The 13,021-nt window shown below is 59.5% G+C and overlaps 1 protein-coding gene across 1 annotated transcript in view; it reads right to left on the bottom strand.

Annotated features, from left to right (window-relative positions):
- COPG2 (coatomer protein complex subunit gamma 2) overlaps positions 1 to 13,021 on the bottom strand; it is a 122,159-nt gene that overhangs the window by 20,330 nt on the left and 88,808 nt on the right.

Genomic DNA, 13,021 nt, shown 5'->3' with positions numbered 1-13,021 from the left:
CCAGGGCTCCGTGCAGGGCAGCCTGGGGGTTGGTCAGGGTGGTGGCAGGTGCAAGGGCAGGAGGTAAAGGGCTGTGCTGAGAGGGTAAAGGCAGGTGACTCTGGGGAAGGGCTCCCCAGGAGCTGTGTCGGGAGACTGTGAAACAAAGGCTCTGAAGAGAAACCTGCAAGGTTTGCGGGGGCCTTGGGTTCACAGGACATGAGTCTGGGTGTTGGCAGAGTGTGCTGGTTCGACACAGTGTTTCGGAGGCAAAAATAACTGAACTGGGTTGAGCAGCAGATGCGGGACCAAGAAGAGAGGGCACAGAGAGGAGACTAGAGACTCGTGCCGGGAGGGTCAGGGAGGGTCACTGCGGGGAGCCGAAGGAGTGCGGCTCCGGGTGCAAGAGAGAAGCAGAGCAGGAGACCTGGCAAGGGGGCCGGGGCTGTAGGTCAGGTGAGCAGGCTCCACCGCCCAGAGAGTGGAAGGGGAGAGCAGTCCAGCGGGGGACGGGCAGGCGAGGGGAGCCTCGAGGCTAAGGAGTGAGGCTTGTTGAGAGGACTGGAGGATGCGCTCCCTCAACAGAGGGGTTACCAAGAGCCCAAAGGAGAAATGAATGGATGTGGAGAATCCAGATAGTCTGCCTCCCAAAGTCAGCCAAGGGTGTGATACACGCTCTGCAGGAGGAAGAGCACGGTGTGGGCAAGGTCAGCGAGGACCGGGAAACGCATGAGGTGATGATGGATGGTCAGAGAGAAGCCCAGAGGAGCAAGGACCCTTTCTTTCCAAAGGGCGGACCCGAAAAGGAAGGGTGCTTGGGGGTGAACGTGTAGATCCAGGACAGCACACTGCGGATAGAGAGATGGCAAGGGAGGGAGCATGAGGGCTGCTCCAGATGGGAGCAGAGGTTAAGGAAAGACCTCCGACTGCCACATGACTGGCAGACAGCCAGAGAGCGGGACACGATGGTGAAGGTGAAGCAGAGGGGCTCTCCAAGACGAGCGCCAGAGAAAAGGCAGGGAGGCTGGGCCAAGTAAGCTTCACGCCCCACCCAGAGTGGCAACAGGGAGACAGTGGAGTTTGGAGCAGCTACGAGACGGCGGTCCCCCAGAGTGAGCTGCATCAGGGGTGGCACGTGGCGGAGAAAGGGATGGGAGTGGGGGGAAGCTCATGAAGGCGCTAGGGGCTAAGCTTCAGTAAAGGCGAAACTGTGGAAAGGAGAGGCCACATGAAGAGCTCCCAGTCTGGGGGTGCTGGCAGATCTTGGGCCAAAAGGATTGAGCGGGTGGTATCGAGGCCAGGCGGGAGGAGAGGAGCAGAGAAGGCATAGCTCCGGGGGTTTGAAACCTGGAGCCTTCAGGAGCGAGTCGGGACAGGGGACCCAGAGACAGGCATGAAAATGAGGAAGCAGGGCAGTGTGCACATTAGGATGGACCCTGCACAGAAACCGCTGGCAAGGTATTCTCAGGGACTTTGGTATGGACACAGTGGATGGAGTAGTGTGTGTGTGTGTGTGTGTGTGTGTGTGTGTGTGTGTGTGTGGATGGGGGGGGTAGCGGATAGCTTAGAAATGACAGAGGAGTGAGCAGGAAACAAGACAGAGGTGACACTCCACAAAGATGGCTGAATTCATGCATCTGCTATTCCAGGGGGGCTGAAAAGGATGGGGGTCCAGCAAGCACAGAGAGACTCCACCCAGAGACGTTGGGAGAGAGGGGGGACCATCAAAACCTGAGGGGTGTCATAGGTCTAGTTGGAGAAGATAATGTGGGCAGCAGCAGGCCACAGAGGGAGAAAGCCAGGGGCGGGGCTGGGGGAGAATGAAAGCTTAGGAGGCGGGACAGTCTCTTGGTTGGGAGGCTGGATCTGATGGAAACAGAGGAACAGGCAGAACGGGATGGAGAGCCAGGGGAGGGTCTGCTCATGGGTGTGGTGAGGAGGGAAAGAGGGCAAAGGGAGGACGGGAAGTGTGGCAGGGGGGGAGTGTGTGGTCAAGGATGAATGGCAGGGGTGCATCTCATGCGCGGATGGAGAAGTGGGGGCCAGAGGAGGAAGGGCCAGCTTGGTGTGAAGAACTGTGGGCAGGGGCTTGATTAGAAGGGAAGAGAGGACAGGAAGGAAGGGAGGGGAAGGCTAAGGAAAAGGGAGCCTGAAGGTGGCCTGAGCCCGTGGAAGGATGGGACCAGTGACAGCCCATGATATGGGGAGAGATGGTTTTGGGGAGAGCGTGGCAGGGCAGGGGAAGGAAGAGTGGGAGCTGTGAGAGCAGGTCACAGGAGGGAGCACCGCTACGAGGAGAAGGGACGACCCCAAAGCCACTCAGTGACGGGCACTAGGGAGACTTGAGATGAGACCATGGGCCCCAGAGAAGAGGCAGGGCACTTTCCCTGGGCCAGGGAGGCAAAGGGAAGAAAGAGGGGACCTGAGGAAGGAAAGGTCGCAGAAGGAAAGTCCACATGGGGCTCTGATGGGACACGACGAGAGGGTCACCTGCCAGAGACAGACAGTGACGGGAGGCCCCAGGGAGGGTGCGGGTGGGAGAGGTGGAAGGACAGGCTGGACCCGGCAGGGGAGCGACAAGAAGAGGGAGTGGCCGGTAGGAATCCAGGCAGATCTCAGAGGTGCCAAGGGGAAGGAAGGTCAGCGTGTGGGGGCCAGCCAGTGGGGGCAGGGGCTTGGGGAAGGAGGAGTGGGGAGGGGGTGCTGGCAGCGGGTGGGGAGCAGTGGCTGCTCCTACAGCCTTGGACGTTGTGGCAAGGGTAGAACTTTGCGGGCCAGGCTCTTTAACACGGGTCCAGTGGGGACAAGATGGAAGCAGGGAGGGGATGGGTTGGGGACCAGATTGGGGTCAGGGTTGACGGGGTGCTGCATGTGAGGAGAGAGCTGGGAGTGATGGGAATGGAGATGGGATGAGGAGAGACCCGACTCTCGACAATGAGAAAAGCATCTTCTTTAACTGCACTTCTAGGCCGACTGTACAGCCAGTGCTGGGTGATGACCACAGGCTGAGGACAGGATTGGGAAGACCTGTGACCCCACCCAGAGAGGACAAAGGACAGTAGCTGCAGGAGGGACGCGGGGAAAGGGCTGCTCGGTGGGAAGCACAGAGGGACAGGACGACCAAGGGACAAGGCTCTGCAGGGGCCCGGGGTCCTGGGTCTGGTGTGGGGTGAAGGCGGGGAAACGGACAGTGGTGGGTGCCAAGGAGGACCAGATTTGGACTAGGATATTCCCCAGTGCCTGAGAGTCATGAAGGAGGGGGAGAGGGGTGGGTGTGTGTGAGCGGGACGGTCCTCTCATGCAGACTGGGCGCTGGGCCATGGCAGGCGTCAGGGCGGAGGGAGTGTGGTGGTGCCAGGAGGGGAGCACTGGGCTCCTTGGGGAGACAGACAAAGGAACAGGAGGACAGCAGGAGAGAGGCTGTGCAGGGACTGTGCCAAGGATCCGAAATAAGGAGGGGTCACCTACGCAAAGGGCAGTGGCAAGTGCTGAGAATGACCAGGTTTGCTTTTGCACCAGAGATCCTGTCACGGTGCCTGACGGCCATAAAGCATGGAGGCAGGAGGGATAGGCATGGGGAGGAGAGTTTTAAAAAAAAATCCAGCGCTCCAATGCAGACTGAGGTTTGGGGCATGTCGGGGTCAGTGAGTAAACACAGAAGGGAGTGTGGTGGTTCCAAGAGGACAGTGCCGGGCCAGGGTCACGTGGGGGCAGTGCTGGGACCTTTGAGGAACAAGTGTCAGTGGCAACCACTGGAGGCCAGAGGCGGAGGGGAGCGTGCAGCCCAGGGAGGCAGGCTGCGCTTCCACAGCAGTGGTTCTTCCCGAGGGGGGGGGGTGGATTTCACCCGAGGGGGGGCTGTGGGCATGGACCCCAAGGGAGGCCTATCGGAGCATCTGAGGGCGAGCAGTGCTCTGCTCGGAACAAAACCAAAACCAAAAAATGCAAAAAGAAAACACAAAAACATTCCCAAAAGGTGCTGCTGATAGGTCAGCCTTGGGGGTCCTGCATCCTCGGGTGAGAATCACTGGGTGGAAGGGCAGGGTGGAGAGCTGGGCAGAGGGGTGAGGCCAGAGCAGAGGAGCCAAGACTGGCAGACATGGAAGCAAAGGACCCAGGACCAGGCAGACAGCGAGTAAATGAATGTAGCCGACAAAGCACCTGGAACAGTGGGAGGTGGGTTGGAATTTCCGTTATTGGGACAGGAGTGGAGTGCCAACTTGGGGGTCCCGGAGCTGAGGATGCTTGAGATATAAAGCTGAGAGATGGCTGTTGTGACCGAAAGCAAGTTGGGTGGGCACAGGGGATCAAAGAACACTGGAGGAAATGTCCACAGCACAGGAAGGGGCAGAAGGGACAATGAACAGCCCGGAAGGAGGTGTCTGGGAGGAGGGAGAGGGGCCGGGCGGGCGGTGCACAGCTGGACCCAGGGCTCCGTGCAGGGCAGCCTGGGGGTTGGTCAGGGTGGTGGCAGGTGCAAGGGCAGGAGGTAAAGGGCTGTGCTGAGAGGGTAAAGGCAGGTGACTCTGGGGAAGGGCTCCCCAGGAGCTGTGTCGGGAGACTGTGAAACAAAGGCTCTGAAGAGAAACCTGCAAGGTTTGCGGGGGCCTTGGGTTCACAGGACATGAGTCTGGGTGTTGGCAGAGTGTGCTGGTTCGACACAGTGTTTCGGAGGCAAAAATAACTGAACTGGGTTGAGCAGCAGATGCGGGACCAAGAAGAGAGGGCACAGAGAGGAGACTAGAGACTCGTGCCGGGAGGGTCAGGGAGGGTCACTGCGGGGAGCCGAAGGAGTGCGGCTCCGGGTGCAAGAGAGAAGCAGAGCAGGAGACCTGGCAAGGGGGCCGGGGCTGTAGGTCAGGTGAGCAGGCTCCACCGCCCAGAGAGTGGAAGGGGAGAGCAGTCCAGCGGGGGACGGGCAGGCGAGGGGAGCCTCGAGGCTAAGGAGTGAGGCTTGTTGAGAGGACTGGAGGATGCGCTCCCTCAACAGAGGGGTTACCAAGAGCCCAAAGGAGAAATGAATGGATGTGGAGAATCCAGATAGTCTGCCTCCCAAAGTCAGCCAAGGGTGTGATACACGCTCTGCAGGAGGAAGAGCACGGTGTGGGCAAGGTCAGCGAGGACCGGGAAACGCATGAGGTGATGATGGATGGTCAGAGAGAAGCCCAGAGGAGCAAGGACCCTTTCTTTCCAAAGGGCGGACCCGAAAAGGAAGGGTGCTTGGGGGTGAACGTGTAGATCCAGGACAGCACACTGCGGATAGAGAGATGGCAAGGGAGGGAGCATGAGGGCTGCTCCAGATGGGAGCAGAGGTTAAGGAAAGACCTCCGACTGCCACATGACTGGCAGACAGCCAGAGAGCGGGACACGATGGTGAAGGTGAAGCAGAGGGGCTCTCCAAGACGAGCGCCAGAGAAAAGGCAGGGAGGCTGGGCCAAGTAAGCTTCACGCCCCACCCAGAGTGGCAACAGGGAGACAGTGGAGTTTGGAGCAGCTACGAGACGGCGGTCCCCCAGAGTGAGCTGCATCAGGGGTGGCACGTGGCGGAGAAAGGGATGGGAGTGGGGGGAAGCTCATGAAGGCGCTAGGGGCTAAGCTTCAGTAAAGGCGAAACTGTGGAAAGGAGAGGCCACATGAAGAGCTCCCAGTCTGGGGGTGCTGGCAGATCTTGGGCCAAAAGGATTGAGCGGGTGGTATCGAGGCCAGGCGGGAGGAGAGGAGCAGAGAAGGCATAGCTCCGGGGGTTTGAAACCTGGAGCCTTCAGGAGCGAGTCGGGACAGGGGACCCAGAGACAGGCATGAAAATGAGGAAGCAGGGCAGTGTGCACATTAGGATGGACCCTGCACAGAAACCGCTGGCAAGGTATTCTCAGGGACTTTGGTATGGACACAGTGGATGGAGTAGTGTGTGTGTGTGTGTGTGTGTGTGTGTGTGTGTGTGTGTGTGGATGGGGGGGGTAGCGGATAGCTTAGAAATGACAGAGGAGTGAGCAGGAAACAAGACAGAGGTGACACTCCACAAAGATGGCTGAATTCATGCATCTGCTATTCCAGGGGGGCTGAAAAGGATGGGGGTCCAGCAAGCACAGAGAGACTCCACCCAGAGACGTTGGGAGAGAGGGGGGACCATCAAAACCTGAGGGGTGTCATAGGTCTAGTTGGAGAAGATAATGTGGGCAGCAGCAGGCCACAGAGGGAGAAAGCCAGGGGCGGGGCTGGGGGAGAATGAAAGCTTAGGAGGCGGGACAGTCTCTTGGTTGGGAGGCTGGATCTGATGGAAACAGAGGAACAGGCAGAACGGGATGGAGAGCCAGGGGAGGGTCTGCTCATGGGTGTGGTGAGGAGGGAAAGAGGGCAAAGGGAGGACGGGAAGTGTGGCAGGGGGGGAGTGTGTGGTCAAGGATGAATGGCAGGGGTGCATCTCATGCGCGGATGGAGAAGTGGGGGCCAGAGGAGGAAGGGCCAGCTTGGTGTGAAGAACTGTGGGCAGGGGCTTGATTAGAAGGGAAGAGAGGACAGGAAGGAAGGGAGGGGAAGGCTAAGGAAAAGGGAGCCTGAAGGTGGCCTGAGCCCGTGGAAGGATGGGACCAGTGACAGCCCATGATATGGGGAGAGATGGTTTTGGGGAGAGCGTGGCAGGGCAGGGGAAGGAAGAGTGGGAGCTGTGAGAGCAGGTCACAGGAGGGAGCACCGCTACGAGGAGAAGGGACGACCCCAAAGCCACTCAGTGACGGGCACTAGGGAGACTTGAGATGAGACCATGGGCCCCAGAGAAGAGGCAGGGCACTTTCCCTGGGCCAGGGAGGCAAAGGGAAGAAAGAGGGGACCTGAGGAAGGAAAGGTCGCAGAAGGAAAGTCCACATGGGGCTCTGATGGGACACGACGAGAGGGTCACCTGCCAGAGACAGTCAGTGACGGGAGGCCCCAGGGAGGGTGCGGGTGGGAGAGGTGGAAGGCCAGGCTGGACCCGGCAGGGGAGCGACAAGAAGAGGGAGTGGCCGGTAGGAATCCAGGCAGATCTCAGAGGTGCCAAGGGGAAGGAAGGTCAGCGTGTGGGGGCCAGCCAGTGGGGGCAGGGGCTTGGGGAAGGAGGAGTGGGGAGGGGGTGCTGGCAGCGGGTGGGGAGCAGTGGCTGCTCCTACAGCCTTGGACGTTGTGGCAAGGGTAGAACTTTTCGGCCAGGCTCTTTAATACGGATCCGCAAGGGTTGGGGTGGGGGGGGGTGGGAGGTGGGGATGGGGGGTTGGGGTGGGGGTCAGTGGTGGGGTTGGGAGGGCAATGGGTGTGGGGAGGGGTGACGGGATGGGTCGGGGAGGGGTGGGGGGACAGGGCTAGGGTGGGGATGTGGGTTGGGTTTGGGGGGTTGGATGGGAGGGCAGGGTTGGGATTAGTGGGGTGGGGAGGCTGGGGTGGGGGGGGGAGGGGAGCCAAGCTCCAGGCATTGAGAAAATCATATATTTTAACAGAGCTTATGGACTGATGAGAAGTCCATTGTTGGGTGATGACTACAGGCTGAGGACAGAATTGGGAAGACCTGTGACCCCACCCAGAGAGGACAAAGGACAGTAGCTGCAGGAGGGACGCGGGGAAGGGGCTGCTCGGTGGGAAGCACAGAGGGACAGGACGACCAAGGGACAAGGCTCTGCAGGGGCCCGGGGTCCTGGGTCTGGTGTGGGGTGAAGGCGGGGAAACGGACAGTGGTGGGTGCCAAGGAGGACTAGATTTGGACTAGGATATTCCCCAGTGCCTGAGAGTCATGAAGGAGGGGGAGAGGGGTGGGTGTGTGTGAGCGGGACGGTCCTCTCATGCAGACTGGGCGCTGGGCCATGGCAGGCGTCAGGGCGGAGGGAGTGTGGTGGTGCCAGGAGGAGAGCACTGAGCAATGTGAGAGTGGGGACAGTGTGGGGACCCTGAAGGACAAGTGTCAACAGCAACTACTGGGAGACTAGAGACAGGCGGAGTGCAGCCCAGGGCATCGCAGTGAGCCTCCCCAGCAGGGACCCTCATGGGAACTGGGGAGCGGCGGGGGGATGGTGGTGTTGGATTTCACCCAAGAGAAGCTGTGGGCATGGGTCCCAAGAAAGCAGGAAACACCTGAATAGTGAATAGTTCGCTGCTCAATACAAAAAGGAAACTAAAAACCAACCCACCAACAAAAACCCAAAAGAAAGCATAAGAACATGCCTGCGTAATGAGGCTGATAGGCTGCCTTGGGGGTCCTGCATCCCCGCCTGAGCATGACTGGGTGCAAGGGCAGGGTGGAAGGCTGGGCAGAGAGGTGAGGCCAGAGCAGATGAGCCTCTGAGGTAGGGTAGAGGGAGGTGATTGGTCAAGACTGTCAGACATGGAAGCAAAGGACGAGGACAGACAGGGAGTAAATGGATGCAGCCAACAAAGGATGTGGAATGATCAGGGCGGGTTAGGATTCACCCGACAGGACCATGGTGCTGGCTGAGCCTGCCTGAGGAACAAGGCTGAGAGGGATGGAGTGGCAGCCAAAAGGAAGCTGGGCTGTGCATTCAGGAGAAGAGAGCTCTGGCAGGGATTTCTACAGAGAAGAAAGGGCAGAGAGGCTGGGACGCAGCGGTCAAGGAGGGCATCTGGGAGGAAGGAGGAGGAGAGCACGAGGCAGACAGGAGGCCGCAGGGCTGTGTGCAGTTCGAGGCCCAGCAGGATGGTGTCAGTCATGAGGTGGTGGGATGCAGGGCATAAGCCAAGGTGCTATAAATGAAAGGAAGAGGGCACAAGAATTAGACAAGGCTCTCCAGGAGCTGTCACTGACAACAATATGGGGTATGGATGGAAGCATGAAATGTTCCAGGGAGTGACCTTTCCAAAGTCCTGGGGGGAACTGCAGCATCAGTGCAGGGCTGAGAATGGGCTGGTGTGCAGACTCCATGCACTGGGAGCAGCGTGTCTGAGGCAAAGGGGACTGACCTGGGATGAGCAGTGGGCGAGGATCAGGAATGGAGCACCGAGCAGACAGACTGCTGAATCCCACCGGACGATTCACAGAGGGAGCTGACAGAGTGCCGCATGCTCAGGAGGACAGGTTTTTACTGTATTGCAAAAATCCTGCAGCCAGGAGGTCAGGTGCGCAGTCTCTGGCAGGTGGGGGAGTGGGGTGCAGGAGAAGGGGTCCAACTAGCTGGAGGTTGAGCAAGGTAAGGTGACGGCTCCTGGCATTTGGGGCAGGAGAGGCTTGTTGCAGGGATCAGGGAGGGCGCTGAACCTAGAGATGGGTGGCAGAGAGCCTGAAGGAGAGAGTGGCTGTGCAGAGCCTAGAAACCTTCCCCCGAAGTGGGTCAAGGGCAGGAGGAAGAGCACAGCGAGAGGAAGGCAAGCGAGGAGCTCTGGGAGAGGTGGGTGAGGCCAGAACCAATGGAGATGGTAGAGGCCGTGGCTCTTTGAGAAATTTGGAGACGGCCCTGACAGGGTGGCCCATGCTGAGGTGACTGAAGGTCAGAGCACCCAGAAGCAATGACCGTTTCCGAAATGGTAGACCCCAAAGCAGCACACTTGGGTGTGGATGCAGTAAGTACAACATGCTGAGTACAACATGCTGGGGACGAAGGAGCTGGCAATGGCAGAGCATGAGGACAGGTCACAGGAGGAGAAGGTGTGGGAAAGATCAGGGGATCTGTGGCTGGACGGGCAGCGGGGAGGGAAGTGGGATGGGATGCTGAAGAGGAAGCAAAGGGCTCTCCAAGACAAGAGTGGGACAATAGGGGGATGCGGGGCTGAGCCAGCTCAGTGGGCAGCCAGCTTGGAAAGAGAGAGACATGGGAGGCTTAGGCAGCCTTGGAAGGTGTCTGAAGGATGGGGGCTGGGTCAGAGGAGTTGATGGGAGAAGGAAGGAATGAAGAGAGGAAAGAAGTCATGAACTTGCTGGGGCTCAGAGCAGGTAAAGAGGGCACTGCAGAGCAGAGAACGGCAGCAGGAAGGGCTCCCCATGTGGGACTTCAGCAAATCTCAGGAGGCAAAAGGGTCTGTACCATACGGATACCAGATGGCAGGAGCAGAGCAGAGCTGAGATACCACAGCCTGGGCCTTGGAAGACCCAAGGGCCTCAGAGCAAGGGGGAAAGGGCCACAGTGTTTGTGGTGACACAGAGGACACAGGGCAGTGTGGTGCAGCAGAGAGACCCTGCACACAAACCACTAGCAAGTAACCTCTGGACCCTGGAAAGGAGCCCAGTGTGTGGGCAGCGAGTATGCTTAGAAATGGCACAGGAATGGCTGGAAAGGAAGGGGGTCCGCCCTTTGCAGTCACCAGCTCCACGCTTCTGCTCTTCCTCGGGTGCTGAAGAGTGAAGGTCTAGCATGTGATAAACTGCACAGGGAATCAGGGCAAGAGCGGGAATCTTCAAAGCTAGTGAGGCGTCAGAGGTCTAGTCTGCGAAGCTCATGTGGGCAGTAAAGGGCCATAGGAGAGAGCAGTGGGTAGGACAGTGGAGGCTTGAGGGGATGAGGGACTCTTGTTTAGGAGGCTGGACCCAAACAACAGAGGAAGCAAGGCCGAATGGGATGGGAGCGATTGGAGGGTCTTAAGATCTGCATGTGGAAGGAATGTGGCCGAGAGGAAAGAGGGGATCTGGGCACGTCAACAAGAAGTGGAAGACCAAGGAGATGGCCAGGGGTGTACCTGGGGCACGTGGGAGGAAAGATGGAAGCACTGGAGGCCAGGAAGGAAGCAGAGGAGGAAGGGCCAGCTTGGTGTGAAGAACTGTGGGCAGGGGCTTGATTAGAAGGGAAGAGAGGACAGGAAGGAAGGGAGGGGAAGGCTAAGGAAAAGGGAGCCTGAAGGTGGCCTGAGCCCGTGGAAGGATGGGACCAGTGACAGCCCATGATATGGGGAGAGATGGTTTTGGGGAGAGCGTGGCAGGGCAGGGGAAGGAAGAGTGGGAGCTGTGAGAGCAGGTCACAGGAGGGAGCACCGCTACGAGGAGAAGGGACGACCCCAAAGCCACTCAGTGACGGGCACTAGGGAGACTTGAGATGAGACCATGGGCCCCAGAGAAGAGGCAGGGCACTTTCCCTGGGCTAGGGAGGCAAAGGGAAGAAAGAGGGGACCTGAGGAAGGAAAGGTCGCAGAAGGAAAGTCCACATGGGGCTCTGATGGGACACGACGAGAGGGTCACCTGCCAGAGACAGACAGTGACGGGAGGCCCCAGGGAGGGTGCGGGTGGGAGAGGTGGAAGGCCAGGCTGGACCCGGCAGGGGAGCGACAAGAAGAGGGAGTGGCCGGTAGGAATCCAGGCAGATCTCAGAGGTGCCAAGGGGAAGGAAGGTCAGCGTGTGGGGGCCAGCCAGTGGGGGCAGGGGCTTGGGGAAGGAGGAGTGGGGAGGGGGTGCTGGCAGCGGGTGGGGAGCAGTGGCTGCTCCTACAGCCTTGGACGTTGTGGCAAGGGTAGAACTTTGTGACCAGGTTTTTAACATGGCTCCGGTGGGGCCCAGGGTGGGAGGGGGGGTTATGGGGTTTCGGAAGGGGTCCAGGATCAGGGTGTGGGTTGGGATTGACTGGATTGGAAGCGAGGGCAAGGTTGGGATCACTGGGGATGGGAGGAGGGGGCAGAAGTTGGTGCACATGTGCTAAGTTCCAGGCATTGAGAAAATCCTGTAGTTTAACTGAGCTTGTGGACTGACTATAAGTCCAATGTTGGGGGTCACAACTACACTAAAAAGAGGTAGGGTAAGAACACTGAACCCACCCAGTGTGGACAAAAGAGAGTAGCTGCAAGAAAGGAAGAAGGGGAACATCTGGGTGGCAGGAAACAGGGATGGACTTTATGACCATAAGCTCAGTGGAGAGGAAGAGGGATAAACTACCGAAAGGGACAAGTACCGAGAAAGAGAACTGGACCAAAGATATTGCCACAAGCCTGAGAGTCATTAAATGTGGAGGATAAGAGAGGTGTGTGGGGATGTGGACATGAAAAGACCTGGGAGCCAGCCGTGCAGGAGAGGGTGGGGGAGAGATGGCTGCTGGGGAGGGGGGGGTGGAGGGTTGGGGGGGAGCGCCGCCCAGGGCGCTGTGCGGGTCCAGACCGAGTGCGATGGTGTCAGGGTGGGGCTGGAGGCGCGGGGGCAGCAGGAGAGGACAAGGGACAGTGCTGTGGTGAAAAGACAAAGCAGGAGAGTCAGAGCCCAGGCTCCCCGAGAGCTGTGTCAGACGAGTGTGCGACAGGGGTCTGCATGGCAACGTGAAAGGTCCCGGGCCGGGGCGGGGACATCCCAGGGCCTGGGAGGAAGGCTCAGCCTGGCTCCTGGGCGTGTGGCTTCAGGGCAGCGCTTCTGAAGCAGAGACGACTGAACTGGGGTGAGCAGAAGGCGGGGGTCAAGAAGGGAGTGCCCAGCAGGGGAGACGGCCGAGGCCAGCTGGGGTGGGGGGTCACAGACGGGGGCTGGAAGTGCTGCCGTGCGGGCCAGAGGGCAGCACATCAGGGGCAGCTGGACACTGGGCCGAGGAGGAAGAGGTCAGGGGAGCCGTCGCCGGTGGGCGGGCGGGCGGGCAGGAGCGTGCGGCAGAGCAGGGGGCCGTCGGGCCAGGAGAGGGAGGAGGTTGAAGGGATGGCGCGGGCAGCTGGGGCAGGAGAGGCTTGTTGAGAGGATCTGAGACCACCCTGTGCTGAGAGGGGTGGCCAAGAGCGAGAAGGGAGAGGGGATGGGGAGAAGCTAGGAGCTGGGCCCCCAACTGTGGGCCCAGGGAGGGAGGAAGGCGCGCCGGGAGGGTGAGATGGGCTGGGAGCTGGGAGAGGAGCGTAGGCCGGGCGAGGGAGGACGAGGGGGTAGAGCCTGAGGCCCACCCTACACGTCGGGACAGCTTGAGAGGAAAGGTCATGGAGGACCCAGAAGCAAGACCTTTTCCAAAACAGCAGACCTGAAATGCAGTGTCCCTACGGGTGTTTCTGGAGACCATGGATTCAGTACAGCACTTGCTGGACCAGGAAGCGGGCAGGTGTGGAGGAAGAGTGAACACTTCCCAGGCCTGTCAGGAGGTAGGGCAGCAGGACGGGATGTTGTTGGAAGCAGAGCGTTTCTCA

This window comes from Sus scrofa, chromosome 18 (genome assembly GCF_000003025.6).
Source record: "Sus scrofa isolate TJ Tabasco breed Duroc chromosome 18, Sscrofa11.1, whole genome shotgun sequence".
Classification (NCBI taxonomy): Eukaryota; Metazoa; Chordata; class Mammalia; order Artiodactyla; family Suidae; genus Sus; species Sus scrofa.
This window is presented reverse-complemented; position numbering and strand designations above follow the sequence as displayed.